The sequence below is a fragment of the Arachis stenosperma genome, chromosome 1 (genome assembly GCF_014773155.1).
Source record: "Arachis stenosperma cultivar V10309 chromosome 1, arast.V10309.gnm1.PFL2, whole genome shotgun sequence".
NCBI classification, from domain to species: domain Eukaryota; kingdom Viridiplantae; phylum Streptophyta; class Magnoliopsida; order Fabales; family Fabaceae; genus Arachis; species Arachis stenosperma.
In genome coordinates this window covers 78,659,167-78,671,534 of record NC_080377.1, presented here as the reverse complement: position 1 = coordinate 78,671,534, position 12,368 = coordinate 78,659,167, and the positions used below count along the sequence as shown (strand labels likewise).

Below are 12,368 nucleotides of genomic sequence, written 5' to 3'. Positions count from 1 at the left end.
TCATTACCAAATAACTTGTCATTTAGCTACATGATTGCTCCAAGGTATTTAGTAACTTGCTCTTCAGTGACATATTCATCCTCTTCAGAGGAAGAATACTCATCAGAGCTCATGACTGGCAAAAGTAAATCCAATGGAATCTCTATGGTCTCAGTGTGAGCCTCAGATTCTCATGGTTCCTCATTAGGGAACTCATTGGAGGCCAGTGGACGTCCATTGAGGTCTTCCTCAGTGGCGCTCACTGCCTCTTCATCCTCTCCAAGTTTGGCCATGTTGATGGCCTTACATTCTCCTTTTGAATTCTCTTCTGTATTGCTTGGAAGAGTACTAGGAGGGAGTTCAGTAATTTTCTTGCTCAGCTGTCCCACTTGTGCCTTCAAGTTTCTAATGGAGGACCTTGTTTCAGTCATGAAACTTTGAGTGGTTTTGATTAGATCAGAGACCATGGTTGCTAAGTCAGAGTGGTTCTGCTTAGAATTCTCTGTCTGTTGCTGAGAAGATGATGGAAAAGGCTTGCCATTGCTAAACCTATTTCTTCCACCATTATTGTTGTTGAAACCTTGTTGAGGTCTCTATTGATCCTTCCATGAGAGATTTGGGTGATTTCTTCATGAAGAATTATAGGTGTTTCCATAGGTTCTCCCATGTAATTCACCTCTTCCATTGAAGGGTTCTCAGGATCATAAGCTTCTTTTTCAGATGAAGCATCCTTAGTACTGCCTGGTGCATTTTGCATTCCAGACAGACTTTGAGAAATCAAATTGACTTGCTGAGTCAATATCTTGTTCTGAGCCAGTATGGCATTCAGAGTATCAATCTCAAGAACTCCTTTCTTCTGATTTGTCCCATTGTTCACAGGATGCCTTTCAGAAGTGTACATGAATTGGTTATTTGCAACCATTTCAATTAGTTCTTGAGCTTCTGTAGGCGTCTTCTTTAGATGAAGAAATCCTCCAGCAGAGCTATCCAAAGACATCTTGGACAGTTCAGATAGACCATCATAGAAAATACCTATGATGCTCCATTCAGAAAGCATGTCAGAGGGACACTTTCTGATTAATTGTTTGTATCTTTCCCAAGCTTCATAGAGGGATTCACCTTCCTTCTGTCTGAAGGTTTGGACTTCCACTCTAAGCTTACTCAATTTTTGAGGTGGAAAGAACTTTGCCAAGAAGGCATTGACTAGTTTTTCCCAAGAGTTCAGGCTTTCTTTAGGTTGTGAGTCCAACCATATCCTAGCTCTGTCTCTTACAGCAAATGGGAATAGCATAAGTCTGTAGACCTCAGGGTCAACCCCATTAGTCTTGACAGTGTCACAGATTTGCAAGAATTCAACTAAAAACTGATGAGGATCTTCCAATGGAAGTCCATGAAACTTGTAATTCTGTTGCATTAGAGAAACTAATTGAGGCTTAAGCTCAAAGTTGTTTGCTCCAATGGCAGGGATAGAGATGCTTCTCCCATAGAAGTCGGGAGTAGGTGCAGTAAAGTCACCCAGCACATTCCTTGCATTGTTGGCATTGTTGTTGTTTTTGGCTGCCATGGGTTCTTCTTCTTTGAAGATTTCTGTTAGGTCCTCTACAGAGAATTGTGCCTTAGCTTCTCTTAGCTTTCGCTTCAAGGTCCTTTCAGGTTCAGGGTCAGCCTTAACAAGAATGCTTTTGTCTTTGCTCCTGCTCATATGAAAGAGAAGAGAACAAGAAAATATGGAATCCTCTATGTCACAGTATAGAGATTCCTTGAGGTGTTAGAGGAAAAGAAAAAATAGAAGGAAGAAGTAGAGAATTCGAACTTATCAAGAAAGATGGAGTTCGAATTGTGCATTAAGGAATAGTGTTAGTCCATAAATAGAAGGATGTGAGAAGAGGGGAAGAAATTTTCAAAAATAAAGTCAAAGATTTTAAAAACATTTTGAAAAATACTAATTGATTTTCGAAAACTAAGAGTGGAAAAGAAATCAAGTGATTTTTGAAAAAGATTTTGAAATTAGAAATCAAAAAGATATGATTGAAAACTATTTTGAAAAAGATATGATTAAGAAGATATGATTGAAAAGTTATGGTTTTAAAAAGATGTGATTGAGAAGATATGATTTGAAAAACAATTTAAAAAGATTTGATTTTAAAAATTAGTGACTTGGCTAACAAGGAAAGAGATGATTCAAACATTAAACCTTTCTCAACAGAAAAGGCAACATACTTGAAATGTTGAATCAAATCATTAATTGATAGCAAGTGTTTTTGAAAAAGGAAAGAAATTAATTTTGAAAAAGATTTGATTTTGAAAAATTTTGAAAACTTGAAAAGAAATTTGAATTGAAAACAGAATCTTCCCTCTTGTGCCATCCTGGCGTTAAACGCCCAGAATGGTGCACATTCTGGCGTTTAACGCCCAAAGCACTACCCTTTTGGGCGTTAAATGCCAAGCCAGGCACCCTGGCTGGCATTTAAACGCCAGTTTGCCTTCTTCACTGGGCGTTTTGAACGCCCAGCTTTTTCTGTATAATTCCTCTGCTGTATGTTCTGAATCTTCAATTCTCTGTATTATTGACTTGAAAAGAAATAAATTAAAAATTTTTTTGGATTTTTAATAATCAAAATGCAACTAAAATCAAATAACAATGCATGTAAGACACCAAACTTAGAAGTTTGTATACTACTGACACTAACAAAATGAGAATGCATATGACAAATAACAAAACACTCAAGTCAAGTGAATTCAAAGATCAGAGTAAGGAAATCATCAAGAACAACTTGAAGATTAATGAAGACACATGCATGAATTCGAAAAATGCAAGAAGAACAGAAACATGCAATTGACACCAAACTTAAAATGAGACTCTAGACTCAACAAGAAATATACAATATTTTTGGTTTTTATGATTTTGTAAATATGTTTTTTGGATTTTTCGAAAATTAGGTGGAAAAGAAAATAAAGGTATCAAAATTCTTAATGAGAATTTCAGGAATCATGCAATGTTAGTCTAAAGCTTTAGTCTAAAGAAATTAGACATGGCTAGCCAAGCTTCAGCAGGACATTGCATTCAAGAGCTAAATTGATGACAATCAATCAGCTTTGGTGATGATAAGAACATCACCTTGAAACACTAGAATTCATTCTTAAGAACTCTGAAGATAAATACCTAATCTAAGGAACAAGATGAACCGTCAGTAGTCCAAACTCAACAATCCCCGGCAACGGCGCCAAAAACTTGGTGTTGTTGCCGGATCAAAACTTGGCACTGTTATTGCAGGGAACAAATGTGAAACTGTAGTTAGGACATTTAATTCCCCGGCAACGGCGCCAAAAACTTGGTGCACAAAATTGTGATCACTACTTTTCACAACTCAATTAATCCCCGGTAATGAATCCAAAAACTTGGTGCTCAATACCATGGTATAAACACAACTTTGCACAACTAACCAGCAAGTGCACTGGGTCGTCCAAGTAATAAACCTTACGCGAGTAAGGGTCGATCCCACGGAGATTGTTGGTATGAAGCAAGCTATGGTCACCTTGTAAATCTTAGTCAGGCAGATTCAAATGGTTATGGATGATATATGAATAAAGCATAAAGTAAAGATAGAGATACTTATGTAATTCATTGATGAGAACTTCAAATAAGCGTATGGAGATGCTTTGTCCCTTCTGTCTCTCTGCTTTCCTACTGTCTTCATCCAATCCTTCTTACTCCTTTCCATGGCAAGCTGTATGTTGGGCATCACCGTTGTCAGTTGCTACAATCCCGTCCTCTCAGTGAAAATGTTCAACGCACCCTGTCACGGCACGGCTAATCATCTGTCGGTTCTCAATCAGGTTGGAATAGAATCCATTGATTCTTTTGTGTCTGTCACTAACGCCCAGCCTTCAGGAGTTTGAAGCTCGTCACAGTCATTCAATCATTGAATCCTACTCAGAATACCACAGACAAGGTTTAGACCTTCTGGATTCTCTTGAATACCGCCATCAATTCTAGCTTATACCACGAAGATTCCGATTAAGGAATCCAAGAGATAAACATTCAAGCCTTGTTTGCTTGTAGAACGGGAGTGGTTGTCAGGCACGCGTTCATAAGTGAGAATGATGATGAGCGTCACATAATCATCACATTCATCAAGTTCTTGAGTGCGAATGAATATCTTGGAATAAGAACAAGCTGAATTGAATAGAAGAACAATAGTAATTGCATTAATACTCGAGGTACAGCAGAGCTCCACACCTTAATCTATGGTGTGTAGAAACTCCACCGTTGAAAATACATAAGAACAAGGTCTAGGCATGGCCGTGAGGCCAGCCTCCCAATACATGATCAAAAGACTCCAAATGATCAAGGATCCAAAGATTCAAAGATCTAAAGATGATCAAAGATCCAAGGATGTAAATACAATAGCAAAAGGTCTTATTTATAAAGAACTAGTAGCCTAAGGTTTATAGAAATGAGTAAATGACAGAAAAATCCACTTCCGGGCCCACTTGGTGTGTGCTTGGACTGAGCATTGAAGCATTTTCGTGTAGAGACTTCTGTTGGAGTTAAACGCCAGCTTTTGTGCCAGTTTGGGCGTTTAACTCCCATTCTTGTGCCAGTTCCGGCGTTTAACGCCGGGCAGTTTTGAGCTGATTTGGAACGCCGGTTTGGGCCATCAAATCTTGGGCAAGGTATGGACTATTATACATTGCTGGAAAGCCCAGGATGTCTACTTTCCAACGCCGTTGAGAGCACACCAATTGGACTTCTGTAGCTCCAGAAAATCCACTTCGAGTGCAGGGAGGTCAGAATCCAACAGCATCTGCAGTCCTTTTTAGTCTCTGAATCAGATTTTTGCTCAGGTCCCTCAATTTTAGCCAAAAAATATCTGAAATCACAGAAAAACACACAAACTCATAGTAAAGTCCAGAAAAGTGAATTTTAACTAAAAACTAATAAAAATATACTAAAAACTAACTAAATCCTACTAGAAACATACTAAAAACAATGCCAAAAAGCGTACAAATTATCCGCTCATCAGTCATTGAGCAGAGTCTACCTCCGGAACTGGTCATTCTAGTTTGTTTACCTACTTTTTACTTACTCTTTCATATCCATAATTTGTTCAGAGTTAACATTGGATTATTTTTAGAGTTTATTAATACAAAGACTATTTTTATTTTTAATTGATCTCTTTGACTATTATTTATCATGTTTCTTTTTATTTCCCCTTTTTTATTTTGTAAAGTCTACATTTATGATAATGGAGTAGTTTTCCAAATTGATTGGGAGTTGATTAAAAGGAGAACCTTGAGTTGGAATACTCAAGAGTTCAATTGTAATTGGTTCGTTATTGGCCGGCTTGTTAGTCGCTAACTCTAATTCTTCCCATGGGAGAGTGTTAGGACTCGTGAATAGTTGACTTTTAACTTGACTTTCCTTCATTCGTTGAGGGTTAACTAAGTAGAAACAACTACTAATTATTAATTAATCTTGAGAAATTTCCGACAAGGATATAACTTTCGATTAATCTTCTCCCGGTCAAGATTTTTATTTAAATTACATAAATTCTCTGATTTAATTTTCTGTTTACCAAACTCAAAACCATTTTGGAAAACCTCTGATTAATAAAATAACACATCTTTCTGCAACTTGTTGGGAGACGACCTGGGACTCATACTCCCAGTATTTTAATTCTAATTTTGTGACAACTCTTTTCTAAATTGACAAGTGAATTTTTGCTGGTTAAGAGCTGTACTTGCAACGCCATTTTTCTTAATAATTCTTAATCTGCCAATTTCCGCTGCGTCATGTGTTGGGTTGGCATTTTGAACCGACAAGTGATATCACGAGCTAATAGGACATGCATTCATTATGTGCATCTTCTATGTGTTTGGCTTGCTTTGCTTAATTGCATATTTTGCCTAAATGTATAATATGCTTACTTGCTAGTTGTTTTAATTGATTTACATGTATATTAGTTGTGTCTTACTTGCTTGCATTATCTGTGATTGTCTAGTGCTGAGGAAGTTAGGTAGGCAAAGGCTGTGGGATACAGTAGTGCGATTGGTACTAGTTAGAAATTTCCTAAGTTTAGATAATCCTGTTTACGGTTTATGGTTTAATTTAGTAAGCTTGAATACCTGTAATTGATGTGAAGTTCTAGGATTGCCTTTAGCATCCCAGAACCTTATATCTTACATATTGGGCACTGTTACTAAACTAAGAACCTCCTGTTCTCATACCATATGTTGTTGTTTTTCAGATGCAGGTCGTAATGTACCTCAGTGAGTTTGCTGAAATGGTGACAGAGCAGAGGATGATCTTTCTTATGCTTTATTTTACTTTACTTTTGTTGTAGTTATTCTCTCACCTTTTGTATTATATACTTTATGGCCTTAGAGGCTTGATTTGAGAGATAAGTTGTATAAGCTATTTTAAACTTCAAAAACTCTTTTGGGTTTCAATTTGATTAGCCAGCCTAAACTTCACAGGCTGTAATTAGCCCTTTTTTTGGTATATATATATATATATATATATATATATCTTGTTAATTTAATTATTACCTTATGTATCCTAGAGCTATCTACAAGGTTTTATATATATTATGTCTTGTTCTGTTCTTACCTACGCGTTTAGTTATCGTGTGTGAACGCTTCGCGTTTTATAATTCCACTTTATGTGACTTTGAGCTTTACTCCTTCATTGGGCTTCTAGTTATATAAACTCTTGTATATATATATATATATATATATATATATATATATATATATATATATATTATAAGCTTTAGAATTGTCATGACACTTTGTTATCTTTTTCTTTACGGCAAGAGGTAAGGCTTGGGGTAACGGGCTATTACATATGGCTCTTCGGGGAAAGATTGGCGTGTTGTTGCAACATATGAAATGAGTGAGGTCAGATGCACGTGTATGAGAATAGAATGTTTTGTGTGGTCCCTTGCGAACATATAATTACGGTGCTTGTTCTTAGCAATGTTCATAAGATCCCAAGGAGTGTGACATTGTCGAGATGGACAAAGGATGCAAAATTGGGTGCGGATGGTGCGCAGAATTAAACTCTGCACAACTGCACCGGCAAGTGCACTGGGTCATCCAAGTAATACCTCGGGTGAGTGAGGATCGAATCCCATGAGGATTGTCGGATTGAGCAAGCAATGGCTATCTTGTAAATCTTAGTCAGGCGATCAGAAAAGATGGTTGTTTGTTTGAAAGCATAAATAAAATCGTACAGAACGAAATACCAGATTGATGTGAAAATAGTGATAAAGATTTAGTTAAGGCTTCGGAGATGCTATTTCTTTCCGGATTAACTTTTCTCACTGTCTACCTCAATAACGAATGATTCATTCAATAGCAGCCGAAAGTGACTAACTCATGTCCTCTCATCAAGTTAATCTCTTCTAAACTACAATAGTCTACCATATTCAAGTAACTCATGTCCTCTCATCAAGTTGACTCATGGTTTCTCACTGTAGCCAAAGATGAAGCTATGAGAAATCCACTCCCGTTCGCGATCCAACTCAAAACGCCACAGACAAGATTGGATCTTCTGGATCAAAGAGTGCTGCTTCTTTGACTCTAGCCTTAGCATCACAGAGACCTCAATAACCCACGGTCAAGGGGATTTCATTGTCACATATCAAAGTTGCCAGGCATGCTCTTGGAATCTGCAATGCATTCTATAGCTTTAGCTTAATGCTATCCGGGTCTGGACTTGCACGGAACCCATGTAGAACAAGGATAAATGTCACAGTTCACCCCTAATTCATTGAGATTGAAGAACGAGAATGCATAAGAGAATAGAATCAGACATATTGAAATAGAAACAGTGATATTATTAATCCATGAGAATTAGTAGAGCTCCTAACCCTAACTTAGGAGGTTTAGTTGCTCATAGCTTACAGAAAATAGTAGTGAAAGGTTCGAATTAGCAAAAGATGAGGCAGAAGATACTAAACATGGGTGATCTTCTCCTTTAAATACTAATCTAATAACTAGATATTACAGAAATAAGATAAACTAGACTCTTAGTGCCAAAATCCACTTCTTGGGCCCACTTGGTGAGTGTTTGGGCTGAGCTTGGCGTGACTCCAAGTGCTGGGTCTCCTCTTGGGGCGTTGGACACCAGGCTTCCTCCCTTTTGGGCGTCCAAATGCCATCTTGGTCCTTTTGGGGCGTCTAAACACCAAGCAGGGGTCAGATGGGCGTTCAACGCCCATTTTGGGCCTTCATTTCTAAAGATAAGTATAAAATATTATACATTTCTGAAAATCCCTAGATGTTAACTTTCCAATTCCATTGAAAGCGCATCATTTGGACCTCTGTAGCTCCAGATATGCTCGTTTGAATGCACGGAGGTCAGAATCTGACAACATCTGCAGTCCTTTCTCTATCTCTGAATCAGACTTTTCCAAAATTGCCAAAATCACCCAAAAATCACCTGAAAACATAGGAAGAACACAAAAACTCAAAGTAGCATCCAAAAAGTGATTTTTTGCACTAAAACCTACTAAAACTTGATAAAACTTGACGAAACATAACTAAAACTCTAAGAAAATAATGCCAAAAAGCATATAAAATATCCTCTCATCAGAACACCAAACTTAAACTGTTGCTTGTCCCCAAGCAACCAAAAACAAAGTAGAATTAAAAAGAAGAGAAGGAGACAATAAATCTCAGAATTTTCAATAAAGCTTAGCTCCAATTGATGAGCGGGGTTAGTAGCTATTTACTTCTGAATAGTTTTGGCATCTCACTCTCCTTTGAAGCCCAGAAGTATTGACGTCTTTAGGAACTCAGAATCCAGATGATATTATTGATTTTCTTAGTTCAGCTTTTCTTAATTCTTGAACGCAGCTTCTTTTTAGCCTGGCCGTGACCCTAAGCGCTTTATTTTCCAGTATTACCACTGGATACATAAATGCCACATGCACTTAACTGGGTGAACCCAATTGGATTGTGATTCAACTTTGCTAGAATCTCCAGATAGTGGTACCCAGGGTTCTTAGGCACACTCTTTTGCTTTGGGATCACGACTTTAACTGCTCAGTCTCTAACTTTTCACTTGACACCTTCACACCACAAGCATTTAGTTAGGGGAAGCAGCTCATTTGAACTTTTTAGGCCAGGATTTTGTTTCTTTAGACCATCCTAACCATTGATGCTCAAAGCCTTGGATCCTTGTTCTTGCTTTTTCTCTTCTTTTTTTTCATTTTCTTTTCTCTCTTTTTTTCCCTTTTTTTTCGCTGCTTTTTCTTACTTCAAGAATCAATTTTTTGGATTTTTTATATCACCAATAATACTTCTCCTTTTTTATCATTCTTTCAAGAGTCAACACACTTTACTCCAACATCAAATATGCACTATTAATTCATGCATTCAGAAAGTAAAAGCAAGGCCACCACATCAAATAATTGGACTATTCTTATTATATAACTCGAAATTATGTATCTCACTTTTCTCTTTTTTAAATAAATTTTTCTTTTAAGCATAGTGAGAGATATATGGAATATTTCATAGCTTAAGACAAAACAAAAAGATGATCATGCACTAAAAATAGGAAACAAACAATGAAATACAATGGAAAACAGAAAAATGACATAATCAAGGGGGTAATGGAACGTGACCACCTTAGTGATCGCGGCTACTGCTTCCTCTAGTGGATCCAATGGAGCATTTAAGCTCCTATATGTCTTGCCCTTGTCTTAGTTGTTCTTCCCTCAAGGCTCTTTGATCTTCTCTTATTTCATAAAGGATGGTGGACTGCTCTTGGTGTTCCAACCTTAGCTGATCCACGTTGGAGCTTAGTTCTCCTAGAGAGGTGTTCAGTTGGTCCCAATAGTTTTGGAGAGAAAAATACATCCCTTGAGGCATCTCAGGGATTTCTTGTTGAGGCGGTTGTACATGCTCTTATTGTGGTGTGTGCGCTAGCTCTCTAATATGCTCCATTCTTCTTTTCGTGATGGACTTGTCTTCTTCTATGGGGGTGTCTTCTTCTATGAAAATTCCAGCTGAATTGCATAGGTGATAAATGAGATGTGGGAATACCAGCCTCGCTTGGGTGGAGGGCTTTTCTGCCACATTGTATAGCTCTTGAGGTATCACCTCGTGTACCTCCACCTCATTCCCAAGAATAATGCAGTGAATCATTATTGCTCGGTCTATAGTAACCTCAAAATGGTTACTTGTTGGGATGATAGAGCGTTGGATAAATTCTAACCATCCTCTTGCCACGGGCTTGAGGTCAAGCATACCTAGTTGGCATGGCCTGCCTTGCGCATCCCTCCTCTATGATGCTCCTTCCACACAAATGTCCGTAAGCACTTGGTCCAACCTTTGGTCGGTATTGACCCTTCTAGTGCAAGAGTGTGGGTCTCCCAACATTTGTGGTAATTTAAGTGCCACTCTTACACTTTTCGGACTGAAATCCAAGAGTCTCTCTCGGACTATGGTGCGCCAATTCTTGGTGCTTGGGTTCACACTTGTATCATACCTTTTAGTGACCCATGCATTGCTGTAGAACTTTTGCTCATTAGTAATCCAACTTCTGGGATAGGATTGGTCAGGACTTCTCAATCTCTTCTCCAGACTTCTTGTTGAATCTCTGGGTACTCATTCTTTTTTAGCCTAAAGGGGACTTCGAGGATCATTCTTTTCTTTGCCACTACTTCATAGAAGTGGTCTTGATGAGCCTTGGTGAGGAATCTCTTTATTTCCCAAGGTTCGGAGGCAGAAGCAATGGATTTTCCTTTCCTCTTTCTAGAGGACTCTCCGACTTTGGGTGCCATACTTAGGAATGGTAGAAGTCAAAAAGCAAAGATTTTGTAACACCAAACTTAAGAACTTTGCTTGTCATTGAGCAAATATAAATAAAAGAGAAGAAGATAATAGTGGAGATAGAAAGAGAGAGTTTCAGCCAAGTGGGGGTTATGGTGTATAAGGTGTGTGATTGAAGGGTTGTATGATGGGTTATTTATAGGGGTGTGTTAGGGTTGGGTTTCGGTCATGAGGGGGAAAATAGGTGGCAAAAGTTTGAATTTGAAGTGGGTGGGAGTTGGTGGAAGTTATGATGGGTTTAGGGAAGTATATGTGTTGGAAAGGGGGGAAGTGGGGTGTGAGTTTCAAGGTATAGAAAAGAGAGAGAGAGTGTGGGGTAGGTGGAGATTCTATGAGACCCACAGGTCTTGAGAGGCTAGGGAATTCAAACTTCCTATCCCCTTGTGGGTGTTGAATGCCCAGCCTTACTCCCAGGCTGGCGTTCAACGCCAGCTTCTGCTCCCTATGGAGCGTTTGAACGCCCAGGAACTCCTAATACAAAAATTATTGTCGGTCTAGAATTTATCTTGTAGAAAAGAATTACTTCGTTGTAAGCATAGCTCCCAACCAACTAATAATCCTCACATCAAATTTTAATATTAGTTGTCACAAGTACAAACCCCAATGAAAATAAACCGAAGTATTCAAACCTCAGGTCGTCTCACAAGAAATTGCAATGAAGTTATCAATTATTGGCTATGAAGGAACAAGGGAGGTTTGATTTGGTAAAACAAGAAATTAAAAAGGCAACAAAAGTAAAGCAAGCAACTAAATAAAGCAAGTAATAAAGAGAGTCATTCATGTCAAGGATTGAGAATATAGGCCTTCTATCCTAGTCACTAATCATAATAATAATTATCAAGAGCTTATCCTATTTAGTCATCTCCAACAATGGAAGAAGGTACAATGTTATCTTCACATGAGAGAAAGTCAAATAAGACTAGTTAATCTCAATCCAAAAGTCCTAATCAACTTACTAATTGAATTAGCAAAAGATTAGCGTCAATGGAGACAATATTAACTAACAACTCTAGATTACCAACATAAGTTGGGTATTCATGACTCAAGATTGCCTAATTCCTCTTTCCAAGCCAAGAATACTCAAATATCTACTCTAACATCCAACTAAACATTTTATCAAACATTTGGAAGGCATAAAAGGAAAGCATGGTAAATGGCAAGAAATAGTAAAATCTACAACTACCCATGCAAGAAAACAATAACAACAACTCAATCATACAATAAAGGAACATAAAACATAAATTGCATTAAAAGAAAACCAAATCCAACAATGGTGTTCATAAAATTAAAGAAAGGCATAAAAAGGGAAATTAACACTACAAACTAAGAGAATGAAGGTGTAGGAACAAGAAATTATAAAGAAAACAAGATGAAAACAAGAAATTAAACCTAGATCTAAGATGCAATTAACCTAAAACCCTAATTCTAAAGAGAATAGGGAGCTTCTCTCTCTAGAAAACTAACCTACATGATGCTAACCTAAAACTAATTGCTCCCCCTTTGTCCAAGCTTGAATTCTGCATGAAATAGCTTCAGGAATGAGT

General features: G+C 37.7%; 1 non-coding gene across 1 annotated transcript; it reads left to right on the top strand.

The window, feature by feature from the left end:
* The first annotated feature begins 1,030 nt into the window (after positions 1 to 1,030).
* On the top strand, positions 1,031 to 1,138 carry LOC130954245 (small nucleolar RNA R71). Its single transcript, XR_009076233.1, has one exon. It is a non-coding gene; the product is annotated as a small nucleolar RNA R71 (small nucleolar RNA).
* The last annotated feature ends 11,230 nt before the right edge of the window (positions 1,139 to 12,368 follow it).